The 12,228-nt window shown below is 40.6% G+C and overlaps 1 long non-coding RNA gene across 6 annotated transcripts; it reads left to right on the forward strand.

The window, feature by feature from the left end:
* The first annotated feature begins 2 nt into the window (after positions 1–2).
* Positions 3–11,867, forward strand: LOC141740594 (uncharacterized). Of its 6 annotated transcripts, none has more exons than XR_012586080.1 (9): positions 3–156; positions 1,334–1,573; positions 5,105–5,176; positions 5,630–5,682; positions 5,835–5,875; positions 7,097–7,395; positions 8,381–8,504; positions 8,607–8,710; positions 11,155–11,859. It is a non-coding gene; the product is annotated as an uncharacterized LOC141740594 (long non-coding RNA). The 6 variants fall into 6 exon arrangements; XR_012586079.1 differs by having other exon boundaries at positions 13–156; positions 1,334–1,437; positions 11,155–11,867; XR_012586082.1 differs by lacking the exon at positions 11,155–11,859 and adding an exon at positions 10,120–10,922 and having other exon boundaries at positions 17–156; positions 1,334–1,437.
* The last annotated feature ends 361 nt before the right edge of the window (positions 11,868–12,228 follow it).

Here is a 12,228-nt window from a genome sequence, read left to right on the forward strand (position 1 = left end):
GCGGGGATAACCGGGCAGAGCCCAGGCAGCGCGATTCCTCCGCCGCGCCGCTATCGGGGACTCGCCGCCGCGCCGCGGGGCTCCCCCGGCGGGGAGAGGGGACTATTTCCCCCGGTGGCGCAGGGATCCCGGCGGGGAGGGGTGGCTCGGTCCGCGGTGAGGGGTGGGAGGTGCCCGGCCGCAGCGAAGGGGCTGCGCGGGAGAGGTGGGGGCGCGGGCTGGGGCCTGGCGGCGGGGCAGCGCCCGGGTGAGGCGGGGACGGCGGAGCGGGACCTGAGGGGGGAGTGGCGCCTGAGGGGGGATCGAGGCCGGAGGGCGGTCACCTTAGGGCCGGGCCGGGCCGGGCCGGGCCGGGCCGGGGCGGGGCCCCGGTTGTGGAAGGCGATGGCGGCTGCTGCCGGCGCGGTGAGCAGGCGAGCGGGCGGTCGGGCGGGCGAGCGAGCAGGGCTGCAGTCGGGGCTGCCCTCCGAGCCGCGGCTTGTGGGGAAACGCTTCAGATCAGGGGTCAAGTCAGGCTGAGGGGACTGAGGGCGCAGGGAAGCCGGTAGCAGAAAACGGGCGGCGTCGCAGGTGGTTCCAGGTGCTGTGGGGGCGTGTGTGAAACGGTGCTGGTTTTTCTTCCTAAACGCGCAAAATTATTTATTTTTATTTATTTATTTCGCGTAAATCCAGTGTGTTACCCAGTGCTCAGGTGTCACCACCCAGTTCATATCAAAATATGTAGGTTTTGAGAGGGAAAAATCTGATGAGATTGGCTCCAGATAGAGGCTGGATTGCAGATCAGGTGATAGTCCTGTTACTTAGTCTGGGGATGTGTTATTCAGGTTTTGTTTCTGCACAAATACATTTAATGTTATTGTGACTATACTTTAAGTATGTCTTAAAGCTGTTTTTAATGATGCAGTGATAACGTGGTGGTCTGTTTGCCTGATGTATGGAAAAAAAAGAAGTATAAATTTAGCTGTTAAATTACCATTGCTAGATATTGTAGTCAAGTCTCGTGTTCCAGCTATGACTGACACAATCCATTACACTTTGTCACATCTCAGCCATTCTTCCCGAACTTTGCCCTGGCAGTTGCCTGCCCCAAGTTGATTTAGGAGTGCTAGCTAGAATGGTACAGTTGCTTTCTTATGGTGAGGTTAAGGAAAGATGACTGCTTGTGTCCCTACTTGTGACTACTAAGTGTCCCTAGTGGTTCACAGTAGGATTGTAATGTGATGTAGTTTACTATGACTGCAGGATGCTGCTCTTTGATACTTGCCTTGAAATCAGCCCAATATGGTCAAATTATATGCTTTTGAAAAACCTCTGATTTACCTGTGCTTCCTAGAATATGGCAGAAGAACATTGTCAAGATCCTTTCTGCTCTGGGAATATTGTGGTCTTTGAAGAACGATTTTCGTGACAGCTTTTGGCAGCTGACCATCAAAAATGGTAAAGAACAAGCTCCGAGTCCTGTATGCTTGCTGTTCTCTCTCCAAGAGTTGGAAAAGAAGACTAGTAAGGCGAAGGTAGAAGAAAAAGGTGGTTGAGTACCTGCAAGTGCCTCAGCAACTGAGGGGAAAAAAGTGTAATGCGATCTCACATTTTAATGTACACAATAGAATTCACGTAAGAGAAAGCACTCACAAAAAACAGAACAACAGGAAGATCTTCAACCAGTGTTTGCAATTTTTAGACACAAAATCAATAAGAAAGCTTGCAGGAAACTGGGCTTTGTTATTTTAGTTCTCCTAAAACTGAGTATTAGAGGCTTTATTTTCTAAAGATGTGAGGCTTGGGCATATGCACAGCATTATGACTGCATATGTCTATCAGTTCTTTTAACTGATAAAGCCACTGAAAATTTTAATGACCTATCACAGCTTTTAGGAATGCTAAGTTGTTACAAGTGTTGTGAAGTTTCTTCCTGAAAGGAATAAAGATTTCTTGTCAGTATGGTTGGGAGGAGAATTGTCTGAAGAGGTTGCCTCTTTTTATTTTTGTTATTTGTGTGGCTACTGTTAAAACTCCCATTTCAGAGGTTACATTAAAAAAAATAGGTTCACTAAGTCAAGCATTTAAATATTACCAAATGCATGTAGTGAGTTTTTTCGCTGTGCAATCTTAAAGTTGGCTTGCCTTGGAATATGTCTTCTTTTGTATGGAAGTCGTCTTCCTCCCCCCCCCAGTACTTCTGTCGCATTCAGTATCTGGGTGCTCATGGATTAGATGTATGCTAAAGTAGACTGTTTGTCAAATTGGTCCTGCATTTGTTATAGAAACTACACATAAGGAATTAGCTTAGACTAGTATTACCATATATATCCTTATTCTCAATTTTTCTTTCTAAACATAAGCCATAGGGGACAGCAACGTAACCAGTGCATTTGGAAGGTATGACTCGGGCCAGTCTAAAGATTCCTTTTATGAGCCTGCCAGTTTTTTGTTCTTGGAGGTTATGCATTTCTTCTTAAAAATTACTTCCCAAAGTCATAGTCTCAGGGGGAAAGGTTGTGTTTGGGCAGGAGGGGAGGGATTGCTGGAGTGCAAAGTGGGTATCAACAGAGAGGAAAGGAATTAAGGAATGGAGAGGTTGCAAACAAGGAAGGTGAAGCAGTTGCTTCTTGCTTTTAACAGAGTTGTTAAAAGGCTTTAGTACAAATAGAAGCTCAAAGGGAAAGAGTTTTCACTATCCATGAATTAAATGAGCTTCAGATCCACATGGCTTCTGAGGTTGCTCCATGCAGATTTGAGGCCTCTTGCACTCATCTTTCTTAGAGCAGGTTCTTGGAACTCATTGCTTAAAATCAGGCTCTTAGACTGTGGACTCCTGTGATTGTGTCATTATTATGACCCTGCAGTGAAAGATAATGGTAGCATTAACTGTTGGGTGGTGAGGTATGGGAAAGCAAAGGCTGTTTATTCAGAACAAAATAATTTCGTAAAACACTAGATGGTTTCATATGCCCATATTACTATAGAATCGTTCAGGTTGGAAAAGACCCTTAGTATCATAAAGTCCAACCATTAACCTAGCGCTGCCAAGTCCACCACTAAACCATGTCCCAAAGCGCCACATCTACATGTCTTTTAAGTACCTCCAGGGATCATGACACAACCACTTCCCTGGGTGTCCTGTTCCAATGCTTGACAGCCCTTTCAGAGAATAAATTTTTCCTAATTTCCAATCTAAACCTCTCCTGGTGCAACTTGAGGCCATGTCCTCTTGTCCTATCACCTGTTACTTGTAAGAAGAGACTGACCCCCACCTTGCTACAGCTTCCTTTCAGATAGTTGTAGAGAGCAGTGATGTCTCCCCTCAGCCTCCTTTTCTCCCGGCAAAACAACCACAGCTCCCTCAGCCACTCCTCATAAGACTTGCCTTCCAGACCCTTCACCAGCTTTGTTGCTCTTCTTTGGATGCGCATCAGCCCCTCAATGTCTTCCTTATATGTTATATCCGTCTCACCTATGAAATTTCTAGCTCATAAAAGTGCTGCAGATCACATGCTTGGCCTTTTTATCTTGCAGTGAAAGTTTTGTTTGTTTGTTGGATTTCTTTGGAAAGAGCATTTTGACAGTTTCCAGGCTTGTGAATGTCACTTTATACCATTTAAAATCTGTCTTTTTAGAAAAAGGTTGGATTAATTTGTGTTGCTTCTTCAGAAAAATTATGAATGTATAATGTGTGTTGTGTGAAACACACAGAAAATGTGATGACCGTGAACCCCTTTGGCAATATCTAGCCTGGAAACTTGTGCTTTAATGTGAAGATTTATAATTTCCTTTGGTATGAATGTTTCATAAAGAAAAGTATGCTCTTTGTCTTCATAAACACATTAAGAAAAGCATGCCTGGAATCAAGGTAATTTCAAATAAATTACACTGGTTGGAGTCTGTTCACTCCCCTGCCAGAAAATATATAGGTGTCATCTGTCAAGTACTGTGTTTCTTTTACATTAAACACAACTTGGCCTGCTGGGTGGTAAGTGGGAGCCTTAGAGTGGACAGGGTGAGATTTATTAGTTCTTTCAGACTGATGGTGGTTGCTCTGTTCCATTCAATGTTTTCGAATTTTCCAAAGCCTCCGTGTTTTAGTGGAACCAATGGAAGATAAGAGAAGCCATGGGTTTTCCACAGCTCTGGAAAGTCAGGCCATCAGTCTCTGGGCACTTACTAGTATTTCTGAATTCTAGTATTAATGTTTTCTTAAGGTAGAAATCAGTAAAAATTTGTTCTATTAACTGGTCAGTGAAATGCAACAATAAAACACTCGCTAACAGACTTGCTGCCGTTAGTATTCCTCAACTGAGATTTGAGATTTTTTTCTTTGTTTGCTTTATTTTTGCAGTGCTGACTTCCAGTTGTAAGCTTCAAGAGTTGTCTGCTGTCCAAAACAGAATGGAATTCTTTTGCAATTTAGTTAGCACTACATAGACTGTATAAAGACAGCCAGTAACTTATTATTGGGAAATGGAGAAAATCATGTTGCAGTTCCTTTGAGAATTCTAAGGACTTCAGCAGTTGTAAATGCTTTTCTGTTGTTGTTTCACCTCCCACCAGCTGATCAAATCATGCTCTTCCGAAACCTTTGCCAAAATTGGAGACTTAGGCTGTTTTGTACGGTGTTGGCGGTTGATACGTTGAATGAAGCTGGGAATGTTAGGACTTGTCACTCTGTTAAAAATAGTATTTTGAAATGGTTTCTTGCACTGTAGGAAGGCTTATCCAAGAACTAGCGTAACGGGTTACTCCTAACATCCATCTTGTTCAGTACTTTGATCCTGACAGTTACGAACAGCGAAGTCTATGGAGCAACTCATTTTGGGGCAGATGCCGTAATCTCCATTCTCTCTTGGCAAGAAGCCTATTCTTGGTCTTCTAAAGATTTGTTGAAACTCTGAAGTGTAAAGCTTGGTATCTTTTGAAAAAAAAAAAAAAAGAAGTTTTTATTCCTCTAGATGTGTTAGGAAAATACCTGTTCCACCTTCATGTATTTGTAGATTCTTGTTTCAGTGACTTTCTATAGCAGTGAGTTTCACTGACAATGTATGGTGATTTTTTTTTTTCTTTTAAGCAAAAAATTAAGATTTTTTGAATATCCTCTTTTTCTTGACAGGAGGGACAAGCATTCCTGATCAGCCCTTTCAGTCTCATTATTTAATTTCTCTACATTTAACCTGAATATCTGGTAAGCTGTACCATTTGCAGAAAGTAAAGAGGGTTCTGTGTCCAGTTGATAATTATGACACACTGTGGGAAAAGCCTGAGTTTAGCTGGCTTAACCTTATGTTACGTAGGCAACTTGGGACAACAGGTCATTTCAGAAAGTCAGTTTACAGACATCATGTAACTGCTTATGTTTTTCCATACCCACTTCAAAGTAAATTTTGGTAACAGCTGGCAGTATGTCTTTGAATTAGAACGCTGGCATTCAGTATTGTTGGTGAAGAATCTCAGTCTGTGTATCAATAGTTCATATACATGGCTGAAATGGTGGCATCTCTTTTCAAATAATTTGGGTTTAGGGCCAGTTGTTTCCCACAGGAAAAAAAAAAGCATTATAATTGTATTGGTAAGTTAGTGTGCTTTTATTTTCTCCTGTCTTACTTCTGTGTATAGTTACCTAAATTACTTTTCATAGGACTGTTCAGTGGAAAGCAGATCTCACCTGATACTTAAAGCTGTTGGACTCATGTAAGAAACATAACTTCTCCTGCATGGCATTTGGATTTTTTTTGTGTGTGTGTTTTTGTTTTTTTTTTTTAAATGTAAAGCAAAACAACTGCTTTGATTTCACGTACTTAGTGAAATGTGTGCTAAACTTGTGCTTTATTCTTTCTTGTCAGGGTGTCCATTGCTGTTGTACCTGAAGAGGTGACCATTTGCTGTGAGTTAATGATGTTTATGCTCCCTCCTATTTTTTTCTCCTCCTTTTGCTTCTGCGAAGTAACATTATGAAAGGAACATACTGTGCAAGATTTTCTTGCGGTTAATAATACCAAACCCTCACTTCCCTTGAGACGAATGTCCTTTAACACATACCAGAATAAAACCAAAAATTGTTCTGGTACGTTACTATGTTGTGTGCCTAATCCTGAAAAGAGATAACCTTGCCCCAGACAGCTTACTGTTTAATGAGGATTCAGTCAGTGTGCATAACCAACATGAGGAAAACCAAGGGAGAGTAAGGGAAACATCAGTAATATGTTAATGTGAACAAACCAGGTAAAATTACTATAACCCTGTATTGCCCATCCATTTAAGCCACAGTGTCATTGTAGGAGTAATCTTGAGGGATTTGAAGAACCAAAGGTAGTAGCGTTAAGAACCTCATTTGAGGAAGATGATGTATCTTTGCATGTGAAAAAAATGTATGAAGAGTGGTGTAGGAGCCAGTAGTGGCCGCTTATTTTGCTGTATGTCTTGGGCCTTGCACTGTAATAACTTTTTATGCTACAGCATCCTGGAATTTCCTGCTAAATTTTGTTCTCCATAGCTTGTCATACCTGGCTTCTTGTGGTTTAAGGGCAGCAGAGGTGTAAAGTGGAAAATAACACTGACTGTGTATGACAAAAAGAAGGTTCCTGAGGTATTACAAGAGCTTGTGTTTTTGTTTTCCATCTCATGGTTTCTATAGAAAAGTATATACTGTTTCTTAGAAATCCCTGTGTTATGGAACTCTGCTGGATGTTGAAGGTCAGTGTGGCTGGACTGTGTAGATACCAGAACATTATTGCTATTCAAGTATCATATCTTTTCCTACTGTAACTATTGTTTGGTTGATGTAATAATCCACGGTTCAAGTATGCAGTTTAGGAAGGATCAGCAAGAGGTTCCATTTTGAGAATATCTGTAAGATGGAGTTGCAAGCAATAAAAATATAATTGTTAATTTTTCTGAAATACGTGTGATTTATTTTCCCGTATGGAAATTGTTATTATAATACCATTTCCCTGGCTTTTTCTAGGAGTACAAATGGTTCTCTTAAGTCTGTTCTGTTAAAAAAACCCAACTCAACAACGAACAAATCAATATGGCTATGTCTGGCTCTTCAGGTTGTAGTATATAACGCTTTCAGGAATGGTGAACCTGTCTTTTCTTGTTTTAGGCAGATAAAGCTACATAAATATAAAACTGAAATCCACAATCTTGCATTTGAGGGTATGGATGAATGCATAAAAGGTCAGTCTACACTAAGAAGATTCTCCTTGGGAAGATTCAGCAGTTCACAGTATTTCTGCCAGAGTGTTTGCTAAATCAAGAGGAAAAAGCAAAACTCCTGCTTGTATAACTTTAGGGGGAAAATGCTGGATACCACTAGGACCTTGCTATCGTTGGTTTCCATGATAGATTTTTAGAAAAATACCCACTTCAAGTTCACTCTCAACCAACTCTCTTATGCTGGAGGTGAGGTTTTTACTTGCTCATATATAGTTCACTGTGTTTCATCTGAATTACACCCCTTTTAATGAAGGTGGCTGTTATCCTTGGTTTAAGTGTCTACCTAATTAGAGCTTGAAATACGTTATGATCTGGGAGCCTGTTAGGAGGTCTGTTTGTGTCAGACATCTAGTGTTCTGAAAAACCAAAGAGATGATCCAGGTTTCAGAGTTGCACTCCGAGCCCGCTCCTAGAGCTCCACTCCCTCCTGATACTGCAGAACTGCCAAAGGCATCTTTGGTAGATGACGCTTCTGCTGGTGTTTCATGCATGGCGTTCACTTTCAACAAGCGTGTGTCCCTGCCCAACCACTCATTCCCTAACTTCACCTTCCTTTGTGCCATACACTGTATTTTGGTTAGGTAGCTGGAGATAGGCTTGGGTATTATGGCGCGTCTTTTTTAAAGAATGTCCTGATATTTCACTGTACTGCATGACTTTACACAGAAGCTTTCATGTCAATTAACTGGTAGCAGTTTTTGCTTCACAATAATCAATGGAAGCACAAAAAGGAATCCTCTTCTATTTGTTTAAACACTTTGAATTTCATAGACCATCTATGTTAATGACTGAACATCTGTAAAATGTGAGCTCCTTATGAACGTTGTAACTGGCAGTGCCTGAGCTGAATATATTGTAACAAAATTAACCAAAATTAAAAAAGGCATAAAAACCCCACAGCAGGTATCCAAGTGTCACTAGGACTAGATATGAGACCAGTGCTGATGAAGGCCATGGAAAAAATGCTATTAAGGTAAGATCAAACTTAGAAAATTAGGATTTTTTTTTTCTCAGTGCAACTGCAGAAGATAATGGTAAGAGATTAGTTAGAATGAGAAAATTGGTAATCACTATATTAACATTTTAAATTTTAAAAAATATCAATACTAAGCTAGTTATAAAGTGGTTGGTGTTTTTTCTTTTTTTTTCCTTTTTCTTTCTTTCTTTCCAGATCTGTTCTGCTGAGTTGTTTGGCTACTTCTGTGTATCCCTCCAACTGGCAAAGAATGCAACAAAGTTCTGTCCGCAGAGAAAGCAAATACTGCAAGTAATCCAGCCTGTTGACAGGAAGATCAGTAAGTGGGAAATACATGATGAAATGTTAGGCTTAGTAAAGTAAAAGCTTTGAAATGAAGTGAGAAGAGTTTTGCTTTTTTTTTTTTCCTTCCCTGTTGTAGGGTGCTTTTTTTTTTTTTTGGAGGAGGGTGTGTTTTCTGTCTGTTGGCAAACCTTCTGAAATCGAAATCATACAAGCAGCAGATATGGTCAGTGAAGCTGTGAGGTAAGAAATCAACCTTATAAAATGCATAACTTCAACACAGGAATTCAGAGCACGGGTAAGGCAAAAGCTGTGAAATACAAGCCCTGTGTAAGAAACTTACTCACTGTGTTGAGTATAGTTTTATACTGTGTAACTTTTGAAGTGTGTTTCTTGGAGAGGCTGCTGTAAAAGAGGTGCTAGTGGCATCTTCACCACTGCCAGCCTTACAGGTAGGTTGCTTCTGTCCGGAGAACAAGCAGTGACGTCTTTAAGATTGTTCTGCTTTTAAATTAAACTAGAGAGTTTAGGCTATACATTGTATTTTGTGGAATCTGACTCCATATTATTTAGGATTTCTTCTTCGTATTGTTACATTTTTGGAAACTGCTGTACAGTAGAATCCAAAGTTTGTTCAGGAAGCTAATCACATAGTTTAGATCAAGGGCAGTGGCTAAAAGCGGATGTTTTAGGGACAAAGTAGGAAAAAAAAGAGATGGAAGACCAACTAGCTAGCGCAAGCACATTCCTAACTAGGAGTTATTTTTCTGAATCTGCGCCTAAACCAACTAGGTTTTGTTCTTTGTACATCATATTATGAAAATGTAGGATTAAAAGTGGCTTTTTTATATTGTTAAATCAGTGACTACTGGACCACAGTTGAGAGATAAAAATGTGGTCAGTAACTTAACAGTAATACAGGTTGCAGTGCTCCTTGCTGCTTATCAAAAAACTGTCACCCAGAACTATGGATTCCTAGGCTTGTTGTGGACAGGGCATGGAAATAAAAATATTTATTAAAATTACTTAGTGGGGTCTCCTGCATTCTGGTAGAATTCAAGCAAGCTGCACCCAAGTTGCTTCCTTTTGCCTTGTTTTGTATTGACACAGATACAGGAGAAACAAAGCCAACTGAAGTACACAATAAAAATGTTAACAAAAAAATTACCAGACCCAGAACCAAAGAAACTGTGGTTAATTTCTTTTCCTCCTTTGGTTAATAACACTTCAGTGGGTCGCTGCCTCTGCTGTGAGACCGGGAGAGATCATGGGCAGGACAGGGTTGAGTAGAGACACCTGCAGTGAGGAGAATGATGATAGCAGCTGATGACCTAGTCAGGGTCTGTGGGGATTTTTTTTGTGTTGAATTGTGGTTTTGTTGCTTTGTTTTTCTAAATCTGGAAGGACAGCATGTCCATCTCCATTTATTTCAACAGGAGGTGGCATGCTGTCCAAATGGGGAAATTTTTTTCTCTGCCCTTTGGGGCTGTTCTAAGAAGGAACAGTTCTTCCCTGCTAGCCCACACTCCAAATGTTAGATGTATAAATAAAAGACTGGCTGTGTACTCTCTCATCAGTTTTATTTTGAGATTTTTTTTTTCCCATTCAAAATGCAGGATTTTTGGCTTATTTTTCCATCTTTGTTATCATAGAATCATAGAGTTGGAAGGCACCTCTGGAGATCATCTAGTCCAACCCCCCTGCCAGAGCAGGGTCACCTAGAGCAGGTTGCACAGGAACGCGTCCAGGCGGGTTTTGAATGTCTCCAGAGACGGAAACTCCCCCACCCCTCTGGGCAGCCTGTTCCAGTGCTCTGCCACCCTCAAAGTAATGAAGTTCCTCCTCATGTTCAGGTGGAACTTCCTATGCTCAAGTTTGTGCCCATTACCTCTTGTCCTGTACCCATTGTTACCCATAAAAAGTCTGGAGGAAATTCCGTAATTACAAAACTGGAAAAGTGTCCATATTAATTTTTTGACAAATTTGTTATGGCTGTTTGGGAATACAAAAATTTCTCAATTCTTAGGTCTACAGTCAGCTGTGCAACCGGATATTTCTTTGAGTTAAAAGTTTCGTTTAACTTTAGGCTGCAGAAATAATGGAATGTTTAGGAACCTCAGGCCGAACTTTGCCCGTGTCTGGAGCATTTTGGTTAAAATGAGTTGTAGTAATAAATTGAACAGTTTCAGTAAGATGCACAGATGTTTTCCAAATTCTTTCCTTTTGATAGACATGCATGTACTTGTTAATCTATGGACTTGCCTTAGTTCTAAGGTCTAACTTTTGTTTCTCATTGCTTTTTCCATAAGACAACAAATAGTGTTAATCACAAGCAAGTATTCATGTATGTGTACTTAGCCTGCAAGCTTTTGGGGGTAAGAACCTGTAGACTAAGAACTGCTTTATTGATTTAAATGTAAAAAAAAAATAAATAAAATCATCATTGTTTTTTCCATCATAGTTTGAATTTCTTTTTTGTTTAGCGTCTGTATGGCAGAGTAACTTGTGCATTATCTTCTTTAATTTGTTATCCTATAAATGAATGTATTTTATTTTGGCAGTTTAGCAAAAACCATATGTTAGTATACAAATGGAACTCACTTTAAAGATTGCATGTTCTTTTTATTTTCAGGGTTGGTGGTAGTTTGTTATAACTTTGTGGTGTTATTAACTCTGTTTTTTGACAGTTTACTTTTTCAACAAAGAACAAAAGGCAGTGTGAAAACCAGGGTAGAAATCCATAAGGCCTTGAAGAACAACAGTGCTTTTCACTAGGAATTAATTACATTTTGAGCATACGAGGCTTCCCTAACTACTGTGTTTCTTTACCGATGTCATGCTGTGAAGGTGAAATGACGAGTCCCGAAGAACGGAGTCTAACAGCAAAAGTCTTGTGCAGCTTTGGAAGAACTGGGTTTGTTCAGACTGAAAGGCAGCGAGAGCAGACAGAGGGGCGTTACAGCAACCCTTTTGCAAGTTTTCAAACGCACAAAGGGTTGGTGGTTTTTCTGCCCACAGAAGAAAGGGTTTTTACTACCTTTAAAGACCAGATGACTTAGCAGTATTTTAGGAAGAGCTTTCTTATGAGATTTGTTAGATGTTGGAGCAGATTACCCAGAGACACTGTATGGCTGACTAAGGGGATGTTTTTAAAGGAAATTACAGTAATATCTCTCAGGAGTGAACCTTGTGACAAGATGAAAGAAATGAGCTCTGTCCTGCTCCAACACTTTTATTTCACGGATGCCATGGGGTTTAGTGACGTTCCCACAAATTAGTGCCTGGAACTAATGTTTTTATTGATGATAGAGTTTTCAACATGTTTATGTGTATCAACATGGGAAGTTATGGTCATGTTAGTAAATGGGTTGGCATAAATACAGGCTGCTGCCAAAAAGGGAGGTGTCTCAGCTGCCTTTCCTCATTCACTGCCAGGGCTGGGTTTCTTTTCAGGCTGGTTTTCAATTCAAGTGGGGTGACAAATACGCACAGCTCAGATGAAGGCAAATCTGTCCTTTTTTGCAGCAGCAGCTGCTGCTCAAAGTGACTGTGAAACAGTAGCTTAAGGCTCTGCAGCCAAGGGACGGTCGCTTACTGGGGTGCTCCCACAAGTCCTGACCGAGGGCCTTTTCCAGGAAAAAAAAACAGGCTGAAAGAGCAGCATAACAAAATACAGCCAAATGTCTTCTGTAGCAAACTATGACCTTTATATTAGCCTTAAGTGGAAGTGTTGGATATTAAGTTCTGTCCACTAGGCTTTA

Source organism: Larus michahellis, chromosome 3 (assembly GCF_964199755.1).
Source record: "Larus michahellis chromosome 3, bLarMic1.1, whole genome shotgun sequence".
In the NCBI taxonomy this organism is placed as follows: Eukaryota; Metazoa; Chordata; class Aves; order Charadriiformes; family Laridae; genus Larus; species Larus michahellis.